Here is a 21695-nt window from a genome sequence, read left to right on the forward strand (position 1 = left end):
GGGCTGTTTCCTTTCCTGTTTAGGTGGTGTGTGGCATCTGTTTATGGGGGTAGCCATCAGCTCATCCTGTTTACTTGTCACTGACACAGTGGGTTGTGGTCAAGAGCCGGTGTGCCATGGCCCCCCAGGGTGGGGTGGGGACCAGGACGCTGACACACAGGCATGCACACCCGGCTGTGACCAGGTCAGCCTGCCCGACCGGAGCTCTCCCTGCTGTCATGTCTGGCTGCCGTGGATCAGCCAGCCGGCCAGCCCGGTGCATGTGTCCTGGCTCGGGGCTCGGAATCCTCCTGACTGAAGCCAGTGTACAGCAAGAAGGGCAGAGCCGGGGTGGGGGTGGGGGGTGGCGCTGCATGCACTTGTCAGAGCTCCTGGTTGGCATGTGGGAGTTACTGCAGACCCAGCAAGGGATGTGCAGGGTGGGTGCCTTCCTCTCATCTCCTCTCTGCCCTACTTAATGGGGCCATTTCCTAATTCATATGATTTGAGACTCACTTCTTAGTTCGTTTTCCTTGGTTGGCCCATCCTGTGCAGTTGAGTGTTGGGTTGAAGTGGGCCAAGGTTTCCAGGGGCTGGTGGTCTGGGTCAGGGAAGGCGAGAGGCCTGTGGGAGCAGAGATGGCGGTGCTGATGGGCGCTCAGTCAGAAGCGCAGAGGAACCCAAGACTAGGAGGATGGTTCTGTTTGCCAGGCCCTTGCTGATGACCCAACTCCTAAACTCTGAATATCAGGTCCCAAACCAAGGTTGTTAAACAAAAACCAAGAAACAAGCAAAGCCCACAGATACAAACACCCAGAGGCATGGCTTCTGAAGATCAGGGTGGGGGTGGGGTTCTTAGAATTCCTGAAGCCACCTGGAGTGTTGCAGGAGTCTGGTCTCCTGGCCCGACAGCACACTGAGGGTGTCGGTGAGACACCGGACAGCTCTTGCTCGTGGGAAGTTCTCAGGCCCTCACTGAATGTGCCTGCCCCAGGAAGCTGTTCTTGAAGAGAGGTATGAATCTGCTCTTGGAGAGAGTGGATCACCTGCTCAGGTGGCTGTTGTGGGCTCTTCTATTCCCAGGTTGAGCAGTGCTCTCCCAAAAGGCTATGTTGGCGTTCTGATCTGCCGTGCCTCGCAGTATGACCTGATTTGGAGATAGGGTCTTTATGGAGATAATCAATCTAAAATAGAGCCCTCAGGGTGGGTCCTGATCCAAGCCACTGTGTCATTGTGAGAAGAGGAAATGCAAGAGGTGGAGACACACAAAGGAGGAACTCATGTGAAGATGACAAGAGTCTGGAGTGATGCTTGTATACGTCAATCAACACCAAAGATTGCCATCAACCCACCAGCCACCAGGAGAGAGGCATGAGACAGATGTTCCTTCCTGGAAGGAACTGACCCTGCTGACATCTTGAACTTGGAGTTCCACCCTCCAGACCTGTGAGACAGAGCATTTCTGTTGAAGCCACTCAGTCTGTGGGATTTTGTTAAGAGGAGACCTCGCAAACAAACACAGCACTCTGCTCTTTGATCAAGAGGTGGAGGGGACTAACTCTCCTCTTCCATCTGGTCTAGTCTTGTGACTTTTGTTAGCCACAGAGTGTGACAAAAGTCTTCACTTCAAAGTTCTGGGCCTAGGTCTTAACATACTTGGCATCTTCCATTTTTACCCCCGGGAAGCCAAGCCACGGTATTGGAAGGGAGTCCAGGTCCTCCCGCTGGGTGCTCCCATGGATGGAGAAGGTGTTTTGATTGTTCTTGCCCCAGCTAAACTTCCAGCTGATGTCCCTACTCAACATCACACACAGCTGACTGTCAAAGAACTGTGAGGAATAAGAAATCATAGGAAATCTACTGTTTTTTAATTATTTATTTACTTAAAGGGCAGAGTTACAGAAAGGGAGGAAGAGCCAGAGAGAGTGAGAGAGAGAGAGAGAGGTATCTTCCATCAGCTGGCTCATTTTCCAAATGGCTGCAACAGCTAGGGCTGGGCCAGGCTGAAGCCAGGAGCCAGGAGCTTCCTGCAGGTCTTCCATATAGGGACAGGGGCCTACACACTTGGGCTGTCCTCCGCTGCCTTCCCAGGCACATTAGCAGGGAGCTGGATGGAAAGAGGAGCAGCTGGGACCTGAACTGGCGTGGGATGCTGGCCCTGCAGATGGCGGCTTAACCTGCTGTGCCACAGCACCAGCCCAGCCACTACATTTTGAGGGTGGTTTGTTGCGCAGCTATAGACAGCTGAAATCACATCTTCAGTTTTTGGGCAAGTTCTCCAGCACCTCTGCCACTGTGGCCCCCAAAGCCAGATGCTTCCAGTGCCACCCTTGCTATCTTCCTCTCAAATGGATTCTGGGTGACAGCTGTCTCCTCACACTGCTCACTCCCATTTGCCAATTTTGCTTGTTGGCAGGGCCTGGCTGATGCCAGCACCTGGGCTGCAGAGGAGATGGGAAAGAGTGTTATTTGGTTTTGGAGTAGGAGTTGGAGGAGGATTCATGACATGGACACGTCCCCAAGTGCAGATGCATGTTCAAGTGGTACTGGCATCCAGGAAACATAATGAAGGTCTTCAACAATATTTTGGGGGGGCTTCCTGTCTATTTTGCACACAAAGGGCTTAGGTGGGATTGTCTCCAGTGATGGGCATGTGTCTTAGGACCAATCCATGCAAACATCATTACTTCAATCATTGGTTTGGGGATATATATAAACTTTTTAAAAAAAGATTTATTTATTTATTTGAAAGTCAGAGTTACACAGAGAGAGGAGAGGCAGAGAGAGAGAGAGAGGTCTTCTATCTGCTGGTTCACTCTCCAGAAGGCTGCAATAGCAGGAGCTGCGCTGAGCCGAAGCCAGGAGCCAGGAGCTTTTTCTGGGTCTCCCACGTGGGTGCAGGCCCAAGGACTTGGGCCATCTTCCACTGCTTTCCCAGGCCATAGCAGAGAGCTGGATCGGAAATGGAGCAGCTTGGTCTTGAACCAGCGCCCGTAGAGGATGCCAGTGCTTCAGGCCAGGGTGTTAATCTGCTGCGCGACAGCGCTGGCCCCGATATATATAAACTTTTAAAATCGATGTAAATTTGAGGGGGAGAGAGCGAGAGCGAGAGCAAGAGTGAGAGTGAGAGAGCTCCTCCTTTACTGTTTTCGCTACTCAAATGTCTGCAACAGCAGGGCCTGGGTCAGGCCAAAGCTGGGAGTTGGGAAGGCAATCCAGGTCTCCTGTGTAGGTGACAGGAGCTCACTCACTGGAGCCGTCATCCCTGACTCCCAGGAAGCTGGAGGCTGGAACTGGAGCTGGACACAGGTACACCGAAGTGGGGCTCAGGCATCTTAACCAGTAAACACACACTCCCTGGAGATCAGCACAACTAGACACAACCTTGGCTTTTTGCTGAAAGAAATGAGGAACTGGGCTGAGGATGGCACTTAGAGCTCTGGCTGCCTGCTTGCTGCTGCATTGTGGCCAGGATCAGGAAGAGAGACACCGGGAGAGGAAGGCCAGGTCTTGGAGATACTTTTTGAGCCTTTTGTTCCCAAGATCAGTCATACTTTTACATGAGCGTACGGGTATGAATCTCTGTTTGTGTACAGCAAGCCAGTTTGAGTGATTTCCCACGGTTTGTCATCCATCAAGTTAATAGTAATGGTTTTATTTAATACACTAACTCTTTGGAGTGGATACTATTTATTAATGTTGTTTTGCAAGTTAGAAGACTGCAGCAAAGGGAGACTAAGTATCTTCCTTATGGCTACATGTGGCAGAATTCAAACCCAGAAAGTCTCACCCTGAGAGTCCACTTGGGAACGTCCTGTTAAAGGTGGGTTCACCCTGAGGCCGTGACTTTATCCCCAAGAGGGCACAGGGGGTTGTGGAGAGGGGTGGAGGGAACAGCTTGGCCAATGTCAAGGGCTTTTCTGCTGAGAAGAAACCTCAAGTGAAATTCATGGGCCCCACCCTGAATCCCGGCCTCCATGGGTGCCCTCTTGTAGGGGACATCCAAACCCATTCCCACAGGGCCACCCCTACCCTCTTGCTTCTGCATCCCCGGGCCTCTGCTCTGAACTTGACCCTGTGCTTCTAGGGCGGTCCCTGGGAAGGGGGGGGGGCTAGGTTACACGGGAATGCCACCCCTAGCCTGAGATGAAAAGAAACAGAGACCTCTACTCTCCTGCCCAAACCAAGGCAAATGAAAAGTTGTACAGAGTAGCTAAGCTTGCAGAATCTCAAATAGGAAAAGAATAGACACATACTTTCCATATAATTCTGATTTTTTTTTATTTAGAAAAAGAAGTGACCCTCACACTTGACAGCAGCCCTAGTTCTTATTAAACCAAGGGTGTGGCATCGGGTACCAGTAAAATACACTTTTTTTTTTTTAAGATTTATTTATTTATTTGAAAGTCACAGAAAGAGAAAGGTCTTCCATCTGCTGGTTCACTCCCCAGTTGGCAGCAACCACCGGAACTGCTCAGATCCGAAGCCAGGAGCCAGGAGCTTTTTCCGGGTCTCCCACGCGGGTGCAGGGGCCCAAGGACTTGGGCCATCTTCTACAGCTTTCTCAGGCCATAGCAGAGAGCTGGATCGGAAGTGGGGCATCCAGGACCCGAACCTGCATCCCTATGGAATGCTGGCACTGCAGGCGGCGGCTCCACCCGCTACGCCACAGCTGGGCCCCCGAAAGATACTTTCTTAAAGTGGCCGCCTCCACTCGCTGCCCGGGACTGCGAAGGGAGCGCACGCCCCCCTCCCCATCGGCTCACGGTGGGACAGATTCGGGGAGGTTTGGGAGGCGGTGTGCGTGGTGGTGGTGGGTGTGGCAGCAGTAATGGGGAGAAAATGGGATCTGAGGAGCTCCTCGGAGGCCAGCCCTCCGACCCCAGGGTGAGATTCGGGGAGGACGTGCGCGCCCTCGCCTTTCCAAAAGACAACGAACGCCCAGCTGTCTGGGTAAACTGAGGCGGGAGCCCAGGCCCGATCTCTCAGAAAGCTTCATTTGCATGCCGTGGTGGTCGCGCTGGCTGCTCGTCCTCTGGGGCCGAGTGGGTGAGTCGGCGCTGGCGTGGAGGAGGTGTGGGTCCAGGGGGCAGCGCGGGACCCGCGCAGGGTCCCCGGAGTCCTAGGCTCCAGTGGCTTCGGCTCGCCCGCCCTCTGCGGGGCGGGCCCGGGGCGGAGCTCGGTGCGTCCCCGCCCGGAGGCGGAGCAGAAGGCCGGGCCCGAGCGGACCGAGCGGGGTGGGCCGGGGACGCGAGGCGGAGCGGGGCCCCACACAGGCCGCGGCGGCTGGCTCGGGCCCCTACGGTCCCGGCGGCGGCTGGAGGAGGAAGCCAGGCGGCTGGCGGAGGAGGGGAGGCGGAGGAGGCCGAGACCGGAGCGCCGCTCGTTGAAGACTCACTTCCCCGGCTCAGCAGGGAAAGGTACGGCGCTCCGCCATCCGGCTCCGGCTCCAGCCCCGGCCCCGGCCCCCAGCTCTCGCCCGGGCACAGGCAGGGGCTACGGCCGCCAGGGCAGGGTGAGGGGGCCCCCGGGGGCTCGGCCGGCGCGGCGCACAGGCTGGGGTGCGCGGCGTTCCCGGAGGCTCGCGGGGAGCGCTGGGCGCCGCGCCCCCCTGGCTGCCGCAGGCGGGGGGAAGCGGCGGTGTGACCCCCAGTGGCGGCGATCCAGGGGCGGGGGCTGCGGGGGCCGGGGCCGGGCTCCGGGGATGGAGGGCAGGCCGGACCCTCGGGCTGCGGGCGGGAAGGAAGCGCTCGGGGCTCCCGGCACTCGCGCTCCGTGGGCGCAGACAAAGCCGGGCGCGGACGCTCCGCGAAGACTCGGGCGGCCGGGCTGGTGGGCGCCGGGGAGAGAAGAGAAGGGATGCCGGCGGGGACGCGAGGAGAGGCTGGGCCGCGCTGCCTCGGGGCTGCGGGCTTTGGGGTGGTCTCTCTGGAGGCCCCAGGCTGGGTGGGGAGCCACTCTCTGCGAGGGGCCACCTAGGGGTTCGCAGGCTGCCGGCGCTGAGGGGGTGGAGGCGGGAGGCTGAGGGAGGCCAGTGCCCTGGAGTGGGGGCTGGGGCTCCGGTGGAGCGAGTGAGGGTCCCCGAGGGCCCCTCCCCACACGGAAGCTTGCACCAGGAGAGGTCACGGCCCGATGAGATAAGCGCAGTGGCTGTCACCTGGGGTGAGCTCTGCCGCAGGTTGTTTGCAGAACCTGCTGCTGGTGGCACATCTCTGCCCGGTCTGTGCGTTTAACGTGGCTGGCAGCCAGGGCCAGGGGTCACCAAGGAGTGGCGCGATTGGAGGGGACCGCAGGTGTTGGGCCACAAGAGTGGCAGGGAAGGCTCCCTCATCCGCAGTCGGCCCCTCTGCCCCTTCCCACTTGTTAGGGAGGGAGAAGCAGCTCAGCGGCCCCTGCCTCTCCAGCTCTCTGTTCCCACTGCTCGGTTCCCTCGGCGCTGCCCAGTGTTGGAAGTGTCCTCTCTCCTCCGGGTCCCTCCTGACGGTGTAAGAACTGGTGCTGCTCCCCTCCCCTCCCCAGCCTTGATGCCTCACTCAGTCAGACTTGGGAGGGACTTGGGAGGGTCTTCTCACAGCAGAACTTGGGAGAGGGGCTGTGCTCCCCCAGCAGCTGCAGCCCCGGCTGACCCAGCCTCGACGCAAGCCTTCACTGAAGCCACACAGTCAAGGTTGCCAGGGGTTTGCGCCCCCACACTGGGTCTTCACCCTCTCCTGACCGTGGGTCAGTCTACAGCCGGTGTCAGGCCTCCCTGGCGCCCCCTGGGTTTCTTTTCCCACAGCTCCTTCTCTGGGCTATAAAGGTGGCCAGGCTCCTGGCTCGGTCCTGGGCCCCCTCCTCTCCTTGACTCCACATCTTTCCCTGCATCTCTGTTTACACCTGCTTCCCCCACCCCTGCGGTCACTCTTGCTCATGGCTGACTTTAAAAGTCAAACATTAATGTGTAGACACAGGGATCTTAGACGTACCTCATTTTCAACCTCCTGATTTGAAGTAGTGGATTTTATCTCCAGCCCCAGCCCCTCTCCCCATCACCTACCTGATGATGTGCGATGTGCTGGGTGACTAAAAGCTAATCCCGGGCCAGGCAGACCCCTGCGTGCCCTCCCCAGCCTTGCCATCTCAGAAAATGGCCCACAGTCCACTCCCTGCTCCCCCTACAGCCAGGGTTAGGGTTAGGGTCCCCTTGATGTCTGCACGAAGCCCATCTCAGGCCTGTTCTTGGTGCTCTGCCTCTGCTGTCACTGCCCCAGGCTGCCGCCCTGAGCAAGTCTCACCTGAACGCTGCTGCTGGCCTAGCAGCCGACTCCGTCCCCACCCCTGTGCTGGCCTTCCTCTGATCGATTTTAACAGAACAGTGAGCACGAGATAGACACTTTTGAGATCATCTCATTCCTCCAGAACTCTTGACAGTTCCCTATTGTACTTGGAGGAAACCTCAAAGCTCCCCCCTGACCTCTCAGTCGCTTTGTGACCTGGCCACTGCTGACTTTCCCAGGCTGCCCTGACCAGGGTCCCCTCTGCATTCTCCCTGACCGACTCCTGTTCCTTGAGCACCCTAAGCTTCCCCCGCCCACTGCCCCAGGACATTTGCTTGTGCTTTTTTACCTGGTATTTTCTTCCAGTGCTATTTACTAGGCAGGCTCTGCTCTTCTTTATTTTTGAGGTCTCCAGTATTCCTCAGATGTCTTCCCCTCCCCTCTGCACTTCACCTTGACACCTGCTTTCCTTTCTTCATTATGCTTGTCATGGTTCATAACTGTTTGCAACAGTTGTCTGTTTACTCGGCTTTGCTCAAGGATGAGACCTTGGCCACAGGGCCTGTTGCTGTATCTGGAGCATCCAGCACGGAGCTTGGATGAGGCTGATGCTCAAGAAACTCTGAGCCAGGTGGGAAGGAGATAGGGCAGGGCTGGGCCGAAAGAGGTGGGTTTTGCAGTCAGCACAGGAGCCCCGTTAGCCCCCCAGTGACCCTGAGGATTTTTCTTTTCTTTCTGCAAAAGCGTTTGTGCAGACTGCTGCAAGAATCGGAGGGGGCCACTGGGATGTGAAAAAGGGAAGTGGAGAAGGTTCGGGTGACTTGAGGGCAGGCCTGTGGGTCGCCGAGCATGTGGTGTCAGCGGGGGGTCACTGTAGGCTGAGGGGAATTGATTTCCTTTGGTGGAAATCCTGACTGGATCAACAGAGGTAGGGCTGTGTGTGTGTGTGTGTGTGTGTGTGTCTTGGGAAGGGGGGTGGTTCTTGAACTCAGGAGATGCGAGCAGCCTGGGCAGCCAGGGAGTGAGTTCAGCCTAGGGTGACTGCGGGTGCCCAGCCCTGGGGGCAGGGAGTAGGAAAGGGCTGGGGGGGGGTCTCTCTGCAGACCCTTCTCTTTCCGCCCATGTGGCTCTCCCATTTGCAAAGGGGAGCTGGGTGAGTGCCGAGTCTCATGCCCGGTACTCTGAGAATAGAGGGCCGAGGGCCAGAGGATCTCAGATCTGGGCTCCCAACAGGGGGTCTCGGGGTGGACCTAGGTCACATTGCACGGTGAGCACTGGAACTAGGGGCTGGTAGTCCAGGTCTAGGTCAGGCTGGTGTGCCTGGAGAAGGCCTGGAGCTGGCTAGATGGGAGAAGGAGGGCATCCTGGGTGGCAGAGATCAGGCAGAGGCCAAGAAGGTAGGCCAGGGCCTTGGTTTACTCGCTGGCTACCAGGGTTGTTGTAAGGATTTTGTCAATATTAACTCCGTGCATCTACTCAACAGTGCTATAGGGTGAGCCTTGATCCCATTTTACAGATGGGAAGACTGAGGCATAGCCATACAGCTAAATAGTGACAGAGTAAAGATTGAGCCCAGTCAATCTGACTCCCAAATCTATGCCCTGTAAACAGTGAACTCTGCTACTTCTCTGGCATCTCTCAAATCTGGGCCAGCCAGGGGCTTCTGAACAAACCTTGAGGCTGGGCAGGGAGGTAGAAGTGGGCTCTACCCATGAGGCGCCACTTCATGCTACACTTGTCCTCCCAGGAGGGGCTTTGGACCCAGGCCAGGTAGTTGGCCTCCTGTACACTGCAGTTTTTTTTTTTTTTTTGGAAGGGGGGATGCAGCAGTGGGGGGAGGTCTTCTGCTTCTGGAATAAAACCAGCTCCCTGCTGGAGATGCCAACCCCCCCCTGCCCCCGGGGCTAGCCTTGCCCTCCTCCTCTGCCTCGTAAAACCCCCTGCTCCCTGGGAGAGGGCAGAGTGGCCAGGTCGAGGCTCCCCAGAGAAGCTGGCCTGTTGGATTCCAGCTTCAGGCTTGGCCTTGGGAAACCCGCATTGGGGAGCTGAGTCGGGCTGGGCCGAGTGTGGAAGCAGAGCCGGGGGACAGAGAAACGGGAGCCGGACATGGCATCATCCCCGGCACTGTCAGCCCTTCCCTGGCCTTGTTTTGTCTGTCTGTAAGATGGGATGAGAGACTTTTCCGTGTGCTCCCAGGAGGCCAGGGCGAGGCTGCTCCGTGACTGCAGTGCCTTCTCCTTGTGGGAGGGGCCAGGAGGGAGGGTTTCAGGGGGAGAGGTGGCAGCTCTGCCCTGCAGGTGTTCCTGTTTGGGCATTAGGAAGCCTCTGGGCAGGTGACCCGGTCACCAGTGGCGTCATGGCTGGCTGCCTGAGGCAGGCCTTGATGGCCACACGGGGTTCAGGTTTGTTTATTGCAAAGCCTGAGCCCCAGCATTGACGGAGTTTGCTCGTGTACCTGGGCACATCCAGGAAGAGCTGGAGGCAGGGTTACTGGGCGGCTTCTTCAGCTTTGGGGAAACTGAGGCACGGAGACGGTGCCCTGGAAGCTGACCAGGTCATCAGCAGGTACTCCCTTGCCTGGCAGGGGAGCGTGGAGCAGGCCTGCTCAAGTGCCCAAGTCCTTGTCTCACCCCAGACGCTGGCCTCCCAGCTGTGGTCCACAGCACCTGGCCTCGCCTGTGCCTCAGCCTAGGAAACACAGGGCACAGTCCCCACTCTCCAGGAAATAGCAGCAAGCCGTGCCAGGTGTGATGTAATGAGGTACAGTTCAGGTCACCTTCCTGGAGGAGCTGGTGCTTTGAGAGGGCCCCGAAGGGCTGGGCAGCCCAGGTGATGGCGTTCCTGAGGGGGAGGGGAAGCCCAGGCCTAGAGGAGCTGGTTGGAGCTGGAGGCCTCGAATGCCAGGCTGCTGAGTGTGGACTTGATTCACCGGGTCCTGGGGAGCCACTGAAGGCTATACAGGTGTGATGGCCGGATGAGACAGTGGTCTATAAAAGTGCTTCTCAAACTTGGGCACACGCGGATCCTGCGGGCACCTTGTTAAAAAGGCAGGTTGGTCCTGTCTGATTCAGCAGGTTTGGGCTGAGGCCTGGCACTCTGCATTTCTAACAAGCCCCTGGAATGCTGTTGGTCCGTGGGCCACGCTCTGTGTAGCAGAAGCTTACACTGGGGTCACGAGAGACAGGGACCTGGAGCAGGTCAGGGGAGTGCCTGGGTTCCTGGAGGTGTGCTGGGGAGGCGTTGGAGCTGCTGGGGGTCGGGGGAGCTCTTGACGGAGATTCAGGTGAGGCGGGGCATGGGGCAGAGAGAAGTGAGGAGGATGTGGGGTGCGGGGTCATTCTGCAGGGGAGTTGGTACTGAGTGAGGGGGCTTGAGTTGCCGGCCAGGGATACCGGCCTGATTTCCAGGGCCCCTGACCAGGAGGATCTCCCAAGGCCACAAGGGGGTGTCTGGGATGACGGTGTCTCCGGGCAGGGTGACACGGAGGCGCCTTATCTCTGCCCACAGCCGAGCCTGGGGCTGTAGGGAGCCAATCTGGGGAGAGCACCCTTCCTCCAGCCAGGGTGGGGCCGAGAGACTGGGGAAGAGCTGATCCAGCCCCCCAGCTCCAGCCAGGACAGCTGCCTTCAGAGCCCTCGGCGTCACGCTGGCCGCGGGCCCTTCACCCCAGGGTGTGCAGAGTCCTCTCGGCCAGCCTGCGGGAGTCCTAGTCGCTGCCACTGATGGTTACCTGAGCCGCTGTCTCCGCCCCGGTGTAGCTGGGAGTGGGGGCCTGCATGCTGCTCTCTGCTCTGCCCCTGGCTGGGCCACTTCAGGCAAGTACCTGCTCCTCTCTAAGTCCCCTGATCTGCAAACTGAGGGGTCCAGTGCCCTCCCTGGATGGCACAGGGTTTATGGGGGGCATAGGCAGCCTGGGGCATCCCCAGCTTGGGTGAATGTGAAGGTGTGCATGCTAGTGATGGGACGGAAGGAGCAGTGTGCATAGCGAAACTGCCCAGCTTGCTTTGGGGGTCTCTGCCTGGCCTGGGGCAGGCGTCCCAGGGCACTGGTCAGTTGAAGTCCCCTGGGGGGCTGGCAGGGGCAGCAGAAGGAGGCAGGGAGGGAGACAGTGAGGGCAAATGTGCCTTAGGCAGGGCCCGAGGGGCTGCCTGGGGCTCCCACACACCTGCTCACGGGAGGGCAAGGCTGAGCCAGTCCCACTGCCCTTGGGTCCTGCCCTGGCACCTTTCTGAGTGGCTCTAAGGGTTCAGGGGACAAGGAAGAGTAGAAGCCGGCAAATCTCACCCTCTCCTCCCCACCGTGGGCCATTCAGATACAGTTAAGAGAATGAAAGGCCCTGACAAGTCCTGTAAAGCAAAATTGTTTAGTGTTTCCCGAACAGATTTGACAGTGGGAATCTGGTTTTGAAGATTTCCTGCCCAGGAAAGCCCTCAGAAGAGCTGATCCGGAAGGTGCTGCTTCTTGGGCGCCCACAAACAAGGGCAGCGGGCCTGGGCACGCCAGGGAGCAAAGGCAGGCTGGAGGCATAGCTTCCTGGGAGCAGGCGTTTGGACGGGCCGTGGCAGAAAGGGGCACTGCTGTGGGAGGGACCGCGTGGACGGGCCTGGGCCCAGAGCCAGCCCTGGGCTTTCATGGCAACAGCTCTGTTTGTGTCGGTGAGGAGGGCCCTGGAAGGACCTGCCCGACGCCCAGGGCCTGACGGTGGCCGGGCTCAGTCGTCCGGGTCCTGGCTAGGCCTGCTGGCCTGTACCACCCTGTTATCTGCTGACTCTCCCAGGTTCCCCCCAAGCCTGTCATCTCAGAATAGAGTGGGGCTGTGGTCTCTGGGCAAGAAGCCAAACCTCTGCGTGCCTCAGTTTCCTCATTTGCACCCTGAGGGTGATATCACCCCCTGCGGGGTCTCTGAGACACTGGGACACCTGCTGGCTGCTCTCTGTTGCGAGGTGATCAGCAGGGCTACAGGCCAGATCTCCAGGAGGGTCCCAGGGCTGGGGGCAGTCATGCCCAGGAGAGGCAGACAAGCCAGCAGGAGCTGCCTGAAGCTTGCAGGGGAAGGGGGTGGCACTGCTGAGGCTAGAGCAGTCCTTAGGGGAGAAGGCAGGGTGAGGGCAGCCAGGGCTGGCTTCCTGGAGGAGGGGCTAGCAGGCGGACAGATTTGGGCAGAGGGGCCAGCAGGGTAGAGAGATTTGGGCAGAAAGAGAAGTCAGAGGCTCGGGTCTGGGAGTCAAAGGAGGATCCTGGGAGGTGTGTGTAGGTAATGGGTGGCAGGACCTGCCTTCAGTCTTTAGGCCAAGGGGAGCCTGGAGGGGGGTTGAGCAGGGTGGTTGTGCAGTCCCGGCAGTGCTTCGTGAGCACTGTGGCGGGGGTGTGCAGGGATGGTGTGCTACAGGGCGGCGGAAGGGGGGGTGGTGGTGGTGGCTTGCGGGACCCCCTCCTGCCACCCCAGAGTAGCTGTGCCCATTCATGGCTCAGAGCATGGGGAGGGGTCAGCTTGCTTAAATGACCTTTATCCTTGGGTTCTCAGAGCTCTGAGTCACTTTCCCAAAACCTTAGGAAGGGAAAGTGGCCTTCCTGGAAGGGGTGTTGCAAGTGCAGGGGGAGGGAGGGGGAGAGCTCCAGGGTCCCTCCTGCTCCTGCTCCAAGGGCCGGTGGGGACAGTCTGAGAGGCTCCCACCTGGCTCCTGCCACACCTCACTTCCTCCACAGCTGCCCTGTGAGGACTCTTTGTTCAGCAGCTCAGGTGGGGGATGGGGTGTGGCATTTCCAACAGTCCTGGAGGAGGAGCCTCGGGAGCAGTGTCAGTGCTGGTGGGGGAGGGGTGGCAGGGTCCCCAGGGAGGCCCTGGGAGAGGACACCTGGCGGGTTTCCCTGCCCAGCCCCAGGTACACTGTTGTCCAGGTTTGCCCGCGTTGCTTTCTTCTTGGAGCAAGTAGGAGCCCAGGGCGCTCTCTGAATCCCAGGTTGGGAGGAGGGAAGCAGAGGGCAAGCATTTGGGTCTGCAAAGCAGGGTGGCCTGGCCAGCAGCACCCCTGCCTGCCTCAGGCCGGGTTCCTTTCTCTTCTGCCTACTTCCTGCGGGAAGAGGCTGTGAGGCAGGTACGAGTTAAGACCAGGAGAGCAAGTGCTTGGAAGAGAGTTGTAATTTATTAGAAAACAGAACGAAGAACTTCGCCAGCCCCTGTTGACTCTGGGCCAGGCTCTGGCACAAAGTTCCTGTCCCCGCGCAGCCCTGGGAGACCTGAGCAGTACCCGTTTCTGAGACGGGGATGCTGGCAGGGTGGGAGTCGCACTCAGGTTCCACGGCGTCTGGCCCCAAACCTCTGCCTGGCTTCCCTGCCCGTGAGCCGTCCCAGCTCAGCTGCCCACACCCCTGGTCCCGGGTGACTCGGTAGGGGAATGCCAGTTCTTAGCAACACTTTACAGCGATGTCCTTCCATGTCAAACACACAGCACCCCCTTACTCTCCTTAAAATCAAACACAGGGCAAAACTTTGTGCGTTAGCCTGAAAAGGTTTGGAGTTTAGAAGAATAAGTCAAGGAAAGAGAATGAACTTGCCTGCTTCAGTGGCTTTACTGGAGAGGAAGGCCCAAGGCTTAGTGTCCGACCATGTCAATTTTGTGGCCCCTTTCTGAGCTCCGGGCTCCCCCTCAGTAGCTGTGGGAGTGAGGATGAACCGCAGTAGCCCACAGGAAGGGCTTGGCTCTGCACGCCGTGTCACGCATGCTCGGTGAAAAAGAGCCATCTGAAGATGATAGAGCTTCAAGCACAACCCTTTCTTGAATTTCAAAGCCGCCAGGTTACTAAGGCTCTCTTTGAACTCAACCGAAGAACTTGAAGGCTATGTTTGTTGTGTCCAAAGTTGGCGCCTTCACTCCGTGGCTGCTTTATGGGCAAAGCCATGGGCCCGGGGCTGGGTGTGTTTGGACACGGACACTGCTGGCTTCTCCGACCTGCTTCCAGCTCTATGCCCGGGGCTGGGGACTATGCACTCGTTAGGGGAGCACAGCTAAGACACCCCAAAGTCCTCGAGACAGCAGCATCTCAGGCCTGTGAGAGGGCCGCATCTCGAGGGAGTTATGAATCAGTCGCTCTATGATTCTTCATCTGTGCTGGCAGAAGCAGTTCGACCACATCCCTGGCCCTATTTATGGAGGAGGATCTGAGGGCCAAGTGCCCGGCCAACCCTAGCCAGCCCCAGGGGGCAGGGAGACCGTGGTGGCCCGCGGCCCAGGCCAGGAAGTGCCCAGGCCAGGGGGCAGGTGGCCTCCGGGTGGCAGCCCCAGGTTTGGCAGTGCTGCTGGGGTGAGCTGCCAGGCTTTGAGCTGACTCCTGCCAGCTCTGAGTACCTTGTACCATGTGTGCAGTGTCAGTGCGGGGGAGCCCGCTGGCAGAAGTCCTCGGGCCGGCCGCCCCCAGGGGTTGCCGGGGATCCGAGTACCCAGCAGGGATCAAGCAGAGAAAGGTGAATTGGGTGTTGTCAGACCCTGCTCTGCCCCTCCTCTGGGAGCCTCTCATCTGTGCCATGGGCACAGGGAGTCTGTGAGCATGAACTTGTGCCATGAAGGGAAAGGGCCCCCCAGTGCAGGGCCTGGGGCAGGAGGGCGAAATAAACACAGGTTGCTATGGGTTCATCTGATGGCTGGATTTGAGGAAGGCTTTTTTATTTATTTATTTATTTGTTGTCATTTTGTGATCTTGCAGGTCACCTTTGCCCTGTAACACTGTGTGGCCTGGGGACTCCGGGAGGCAGACTTGCAGGGAAAAGGTTTACCGTGCACAGTGTCCCTTACCCCACAGACACCCCCTGGACCCAGCAGACCCCTTGGTGGGCCAGGAGCACGGGTCCCAGGCTGGGCAGAGCCAAGACCCTGTGGCTCAGGAGAGAGGATGGGCTTTTGTGGCAGACCCCGCCTCTCTCCTCCCAGCGGCTGGAACCCAGCACAGTTGGGCTTTGTGCAGAGTCACGAGGGGCCGAGGAGGGGGACTGCACCACCGCCTGAGCCTGAGCCGCTCTCACAGCCCCAGTCCTGAGTGTTCCTGCAGGAGTCTGCAAAAGTGCTGACTCGGCGGCCCCCTCACCCACGGCTGCCGGGCTGAAGAAGCCCTGTGGGAAAGCCACCCCCTCATCTGCCAGCTCACCCATCCCGGGCGCTGAGTGCCCCATCCGTGCGGGTGGTGCCGGGCATGGTGACTCACGCCAGAGCCGGCCCGGGTCCTGCCTGCAGGTGCTGCCTGATGTTGGTGCCGGGGGTTGTGGGGCTGGGTCTGGGGAGGCGCTTGGCCTTGTGATGGGCTTTGCTATCCCAGCAGGGATCGGAGTTCAAAGAGCAGGGTCCCAGGCTGGCCTCCCAACCACAGCTCCTCCACCAGGGTGCTCCCCCGTGGGTGTCTCTGTCTTGCTGATACCACAGGTGTGTTATGAAGAGCAACGGAGACAACTGTTTGACATGGTTAGAGCTCGTCTGGAATCATCCCAGCCGTGTCATGATGGGTCCCAAGTCATCCGGCTGCCCTGGCCCTCACCCCACATCCTGCCATCAGCAAGTCCCCAGGAGGTTGCCACAGCACTGTCACTGCCTCTGCTGCAGTGTCACCTCCCCAGAGAGGCCTTCCCTGCCTGCCTCCACAGTGGCTCCCTTGGCCCCTTCTCGGATTTCTCTGTGGCACTTGTCCCCCTGCCCTGTCAGGGCCTTGAAGTGGAGCCTTCTGACAGGTGCTGCACCCACTAAATCTTTTTTTAAAAATGTTGATTGATTTATTTAAAGGCTGGTTCACTCCCCAAATGCCCACAACAACCAGGGCTGTGCCAGGCCAAAGCCAGGAGCCCCAGACTCAACCCAGATCACCCACGCAATCACCTGCTGCCTCCTAGGGTGTGCATTAGCAGGAGGCTGGAATCAGAAGCCAAGCTGGGACTTGAACCGAGGCCCTCTGCTTTGAGATGTGGGTGTCTTAACAGTGCACCACACCCAATCCCAACTGAATTCCCTCTGAGTGAAGGGAAAAGTCTGTCCCCTGCTCTGCACCCCCTGCCCTCAGCCTCACGTTCATTCAAGCTTTGTCTGTGCTTAGCACCAGTGTCCTCAGCACCAGCCATGCTCCAGGCCTGGCGTGACCCCCCGGCAACTTGACTTGGAACGCTGGCATCCTGCATCGGAGCACTGGTTCAAGTCCTGGCTGCTCGGCTTCCATTCCAGCTCCCTGCTAATGCAGCCGAGAAGACAGCAGATGACAGGACCCCAAGTGGGAGACCTGCGTGGAGTTTGGGGCTCCTGGCTTCTGCTTGGTCCAGCCCTGGTTGTTGTGGCCATTTAGGGAGTGAACCAGCAGATAGAAGATTCTCTCTCTATTGCTCTCTGTGTCCCTCTGTTGCTCTGCCTTTCAAAGGAGGAAAGAAAGAAATTAAAAAAAAAAAAAAAAAAAGAGGTGCAGCCCACACATTGCCCTGGCCCACATGTCCTGTGCCTGCCCAGCCTCTGCGAGGCTCAGCACCTGTCGTGCACAGCCTGTGGGGGCTGCTGCCTGTGCAGTCTGCTGAGTGGCTGTGTGGTCCACCTGCCTGCCCCTCTGCCTGGCTCTGTGGAGTTGTGCGGGACAGACTGGACGCTGCTGCAGGGTCTTGTGCTCTCCAGCAGGCATGTCCATCGTGCCTGTTCCCTGGACACTCGGCATTCCGGGGAGCTTACCTGTTAGGGGGAGCTTACCTGTGTGGCTGAAGCATCAGAAGCTCAGAGCACGCCCTCCATGCCAAGGGGTGGGGCTGGGCATGGAAACCTGGACACCTGGCTCTGAGAGGCCACGCCCAGCTCCGGCAGCAGCTGTAGCTGTGAAGGGAGGTCAAGTGAGTGCAGCAGCAAGGCACTTCTTCTCGTACTGACAGCTGATCTGCAGGCTGTGCCTCTGAGCCTTTGCGCATGCGGTTTACTGTCCAGGAACTCTCCGACCCCTCCCCCGCCCTCAGTAGGGTCCTCTCCGTGTGCTGCTCTCCTGAATTCACCATCATAACCCTTGTTGCTGCTCATACCTTTGAGTCCTGTGGCTGGGAGCACAGGGCAGGACCAGCTCTTTAATTCTTGCCCTGTCCTCCCCAGGGGCTGATGCAGGGCCGGGTGAGACTGCGTCTTGTGGGAGAACATCTGGCCGGGAGCCTGGGACACAAGGGAGCTGAGCAGGTGTGATGGGAATGCCCCGTGTGCAGGCGAGGAAACAGAGCCCTTCCAAGATGGCTCAGAGCTGGACCGCATCCTTTGGCCCGGGGCCTCTCTCTGAGCGAGCAGTCCTCTGCAGAGGACGGGTCTGAGCAGACCTTGGGCATGCGCAAGATGGGGCTGGGACCTTGGCTGTGTGGCGGTGCACGGCACAGGCAAAGGCTGGAGTGGAGTTCAGAGGCCTTGGGCACCACCTGGTCGGGCTGCCCTCTCTGGCCTCCCCTCTCCTTCACCGGCAGACCCCGCGTGTCCCTGGGTGGGCCGCGAGTTGCACGGGAGCCTGCTCTGAGCAGTGGTTGGCCCCTTGGCTGCCGGCCTCCTGGAGGGCCTGACCCGGAGGAGTCTGAATGATCCCGTGTGCGGCTGTTTGTGAAAGTCTCCTGGTGACTCCGATGTCCTGGTTGGGAGGAAGTTCCTGTCTCCTGTTAGCCGTCCGGCCTGGGCCAGGCTCCCTGCCCACTGTGTTTAAGGGAAGAGGGAGCAGAAGCCCCGAGTGGGCTGGGCATTTCCATGTCTGAGATCTCCAGGGGAGAGCATTGCTATTCGTTCCCTCTTGCTGGGTAACTGATGCCCCCAGACTGTTTTCACCCCAAACAGCAGTAAATGCTTATTCTCTTTGCAGCTCCCAGGGCCCAGGAGTTTGGAGCAGGTTTGCTGGGTGCCTGTGCTCAGGTCTGTCGGGCACTTGCTGTGTTGGCCAGGGCTGCCATCCTTGAGAGACTCCACTGGGCCTGGGGGACTGGCTGGCTGCTGGGGGGTTGCCCTCTTGTGCTTGGCACGTGGTTCCATTGTTGGCAGAAGGGCCATTGCTTTGCCTTGTGGGCCTGCCGAGTGTCCTCAGCACAGGCCCAGAGCAAGAGGTCCAAGGAAGCATGGTGGAAGCCACATTGCATCAAGTCTGCTCTACCAGATAGCTCGAAAGTCAGCTTCCAAGGGACTTTCTTGGGGTGGGAATGCTAGCAGGAAGGATCCCTGAGTGGCGTCTAGGAGACAGGGATCACACAGATTGTCCTGTCCTGTCCTGGCACCCGCAGCACGTGGGGTGGTGAGTGATCCTTCTTTGCTCCTCCCCGGCCGTGCGAACAGAGCGGTTTCTCTATGGGGTGGGTGGCTCTCTCTGAGGCTTGGTGCTGGTGCCCTAGACTTATCATGCAGGAGGTTTTGTGACCGCTTTACAGCCTGGACTGTCCCCGTTCCAACCCCCATCTGGTCACCTGGCCCTGCCTTCCCTGGGGTGACTCCCACGAGGGTGCAGCCCGGGGCCTGTAGGACAATATGAGGCCTGTTGCTGCTCCACACCTGGCTCTGGACCGAGTGCCTGCCTGCATGCCATACTCAACCCTGTGAGGCGGGCGCTCTTTAGCCCCATGTGACAGGTGGGAGGGTTTGGGGTGAAGTTGTTGGGGGCAAGGATGTCAGGGGAGGAAACTGAGTCTCAGGTCACTCATCTGATAAGAGGTGGAGATTCAAACCCCTGGTGTTCAAAAGCTGGGGTCAGACTCATAGGCCTGGAAGAAAACCATGGTACTCTAGGGTGTCCCCAAAGGAGGGGGCTATTTATGAGGTTGGGTCATCAAGTGAAACACATGAAAGAGTGCTTTGGTGATTGTGCCTGTGAGAGAGGTGTCTCTTCCCAGTGCCGTGAATGCCTTGGAACAGAGCTGGCGCCTTGGTCCTCTCCAGAACTCCTTGGGTTTCAGCCTTGGCAGCAGATCTTCCCAGGGGTGCTCTGCTGTCCCCAGTGTACTCACCAGCGCAGTGCCCTGCTCTGTGAGCTCTCCTACTTTTGGGGTTGAGTTCAGAGTTCGGGTGTCAGGTCCAGGCCATGTGATGTCAACCACAGAGCTGCTCCTGGTGGGAGTGGGGGCTGAGATGGACTCTGCTGGGGTCCAGGAGGTTGGTGGACAGGCTCTGGGGTCAGAACTGCCCTCATTCAGGGTAGGAGTGATTGTCCCATTTTACAGATGGAGAAAATGAGGTCACACTGGTGACTTCATCATCTCCAGAGTGGCAATCACCCGTCAGGTCCTGACTGCTGAGTGAGCGCGGGGCGTGCCTGCCTGGGGGGGGGGGCTGGCATCCAGCGGGAACAGAGTGAGTCCTGCTTGTGCAGAGGGCACTGCCTCCCTGGCCAGCCAGGACCTCCACACATACCCCCACGACGTGGGGGCAGGGGCAGCCTGGGGTTAGAGGTGGACACTGGGTTCCTAGGGGCTCAGAGTCATGGTGACCAGCCCCTGATCTGCACCACCAGACTGTGCCCCACTCGCTAAGTTTTGCAGAAGGCGGCATCTGGAGGATGGGTTTGTGGTCAAGCAGTTGGGATACGGGGTACCAGGGGAGGAAGAGCAGGACCAGGCTCTGTCCCCACCTGTTTCTCTGGAGGCCCCCTGCTGAGCTTGATGTCCAACAGAAAGACTGCCCCTCCACGCACCCCAGCCCTCCCCAGATTGTTTCTAAGCTGTTTTTCCCTCTTTCCCCACCAACAAGGCTTATAGTGGGGTCCTCACCTGGGTCTGTCCCTCCTCCCAGGGAGAAGGACCCTGGAACAGTGAACCTGGGTGGTTTGCAGGTCTGTCCTGCCCTGCGGCATGTCCAGGGACTGGAGGCTGGTCTGGGTGCTCCCCTGTCCCCCTGTGTACCAGTGTCCCTAGTGGGGTGGGGCAGGGTCTTTTCTTCTGTCCCCAGGCACTGAGTAAGGGCCACCTCCCCCATACAGGTTTGCCAAGGGCCCCTGATGCCCCTCTTTCTCCAGAAATAGGCTTCAAAGCCTTTGAAAGTTGTGTTTTTAGGGACTTTACGCCTTGGGGCAGAGACTGGGTAACAAGACATTGCACTTGGAGAAAAGTCCAGGTGCCAGGCAGGAGGAGGGGGCCTTTCCTATGTTGTTGGCCTGTGGGGGCTGGAGGTTGTTGCTGGTGGGGGTGCTGTGCTGTTCCCTTTCGTGAGCTTGGAGTTGGTAAATGGCTGTGGTCTCTTGTGGCCTCCCCCCCCCCCCCCAACGCTGGGTAGGATGCTCAGGCCGAGTCTGTAATGGATTGGGGATCCAGGTCCTGGATGAGGCTGGGTTCTGGTTCAGGTCAAAGATTGGGTCCTTCTCGAGGTCAGCTCCTTGCACTAGCAGGGGTGATGCCGACCTCTGTCCCTGTCGTTTGGGAAGTCCTTTCGCTCTCCGAGGTGGTCCTTACTGGTGGCTGCACTCTGACCTCTGCTAAGCAGTCCTATCAGGTGGCTGTACCTCTCTCCATTTTACAAATGAGGAAATGAAGCGCAGGGTGACTGTCACCATCAGATGGGGCGTAGACCTGTGTGCCCAGGAGGTGGGGAGCAGGTGCTGTGTGCTCAGGGTGAGTTCAGAGGTGTTGGCCAAGTAGTGCTCAGAGAAGGGAAGCTGTAGGGGACTCCTGGCCAGGGGAGACTGAGTTGGGGGCCTGAACCCAAGTCTCAGCGTCCTTTCCTCTCCCCGCCTGCCCCCGCTCTGCCTGCTGCCTGGCTGGCCGGGCTGGCTCAGCATATCCTGCCTCTTGTACTTCCTCTGGCTGGCTGGCCTGGGTGAGGAGGCTAGGGAGGGTCTGGCCGGGAGGAGGTGGGGCCCAGGCTTTCCCTTGGGTTGAGGGGGAGGGGCTTGTGGCAGACACAGAGCCCCTTTGTCTGGGCTGCCATGCAAAGCAGCTGGTCTGGGATTTCTGGGTGTTTTTTAACATTGGAAGAATAATTGCATTGTCTGGGGGGCCTGGGGAACCCACAGCCCCTGGCAGACCTGCAGGCAGCCCAGGGATGTTCCCTGGACCAGGCCCCAGAGTCCCTCCTGCCATGCCCCTTCCAGTAGCAGCCTGAGGAGAAACTGAGGCAGGGCACTAGGAGTCTCTTGCATTTTGGGGAGACATGAAGTCCTCCATGTTGGCTGGGAAGGTACAGGTGAGCTGTCCCCTGCTGCATAGGGTTTGAGAGCCATGAATAGGCTCACAGGAGCAAACATGGGCTTTGAAGAGGGAGGGAGTGTGGTGGGCAGGGGTGGGCACACTGTGGAGGGGCAGGAGTGAGGTGACCAGGGGGGCCCTACTCTTCTTCCCTGGGGAGAGGATGGGGGAGCCCCCTGGGAGGACCCAGAGATGCAGGCACACCTGGAGGTCACCTGTTTCCAGGTGGGCACCAGGTTTTGTCTCTGTGGAGTGCGTCCCTGGAAGGGTGTGGGCTGCTGGGCTGGCCCCCAGGGCTGCATTTCGCTGCAGTAGCTATTGCTGGGGAGGGG

At 58.9% G+C, this 21695-nt stretch overlaps 1 protein-coding gene across 4 annotated transcripts in view; it reads left to right on the forward strand.

Annotated features, from left to right (window-relative positions):
- Window positions 1-5195: 5195 nt before the first annotated feature.
- Window positions 5196-21695, forward strand: part of SMOX (spermine oxidase) — a 34405-nt gene continuing 17905 nt past the window's right edge. The window contains exon 1 of one of the 4 annotated variants that reach the window (XM_051845277.2): window positions 5196-5399. The gene's annotated coding sequence lies outside the window, so the exon portion shown is untranslated. Of the gene's footprint in view, window positions 5400-10496; window positions 10519-10667; window positions 11051-21695 lie in introns of those variants that run through there. The other 3 variants (XM_051845281.2, XM_051845279.2, XM_002710930.5) reach the window with 3 other exon arrangements.

The sequence above is a fragment of the Oryctolagus cuniculus genome, chromosome 11 (assembly GCF_964237555.1).
Source record: "Oryctolagus cuniculus chromosome 11, mOryCun1.1, whole genome shotgun sequence".
Taxonomy (NCBI): Eukaryota; Metazoa; Chordata; class Mammalia; order Lagomorpha; family Leporidae; genus Oryctolagus; species Oryctolagus cuniculus.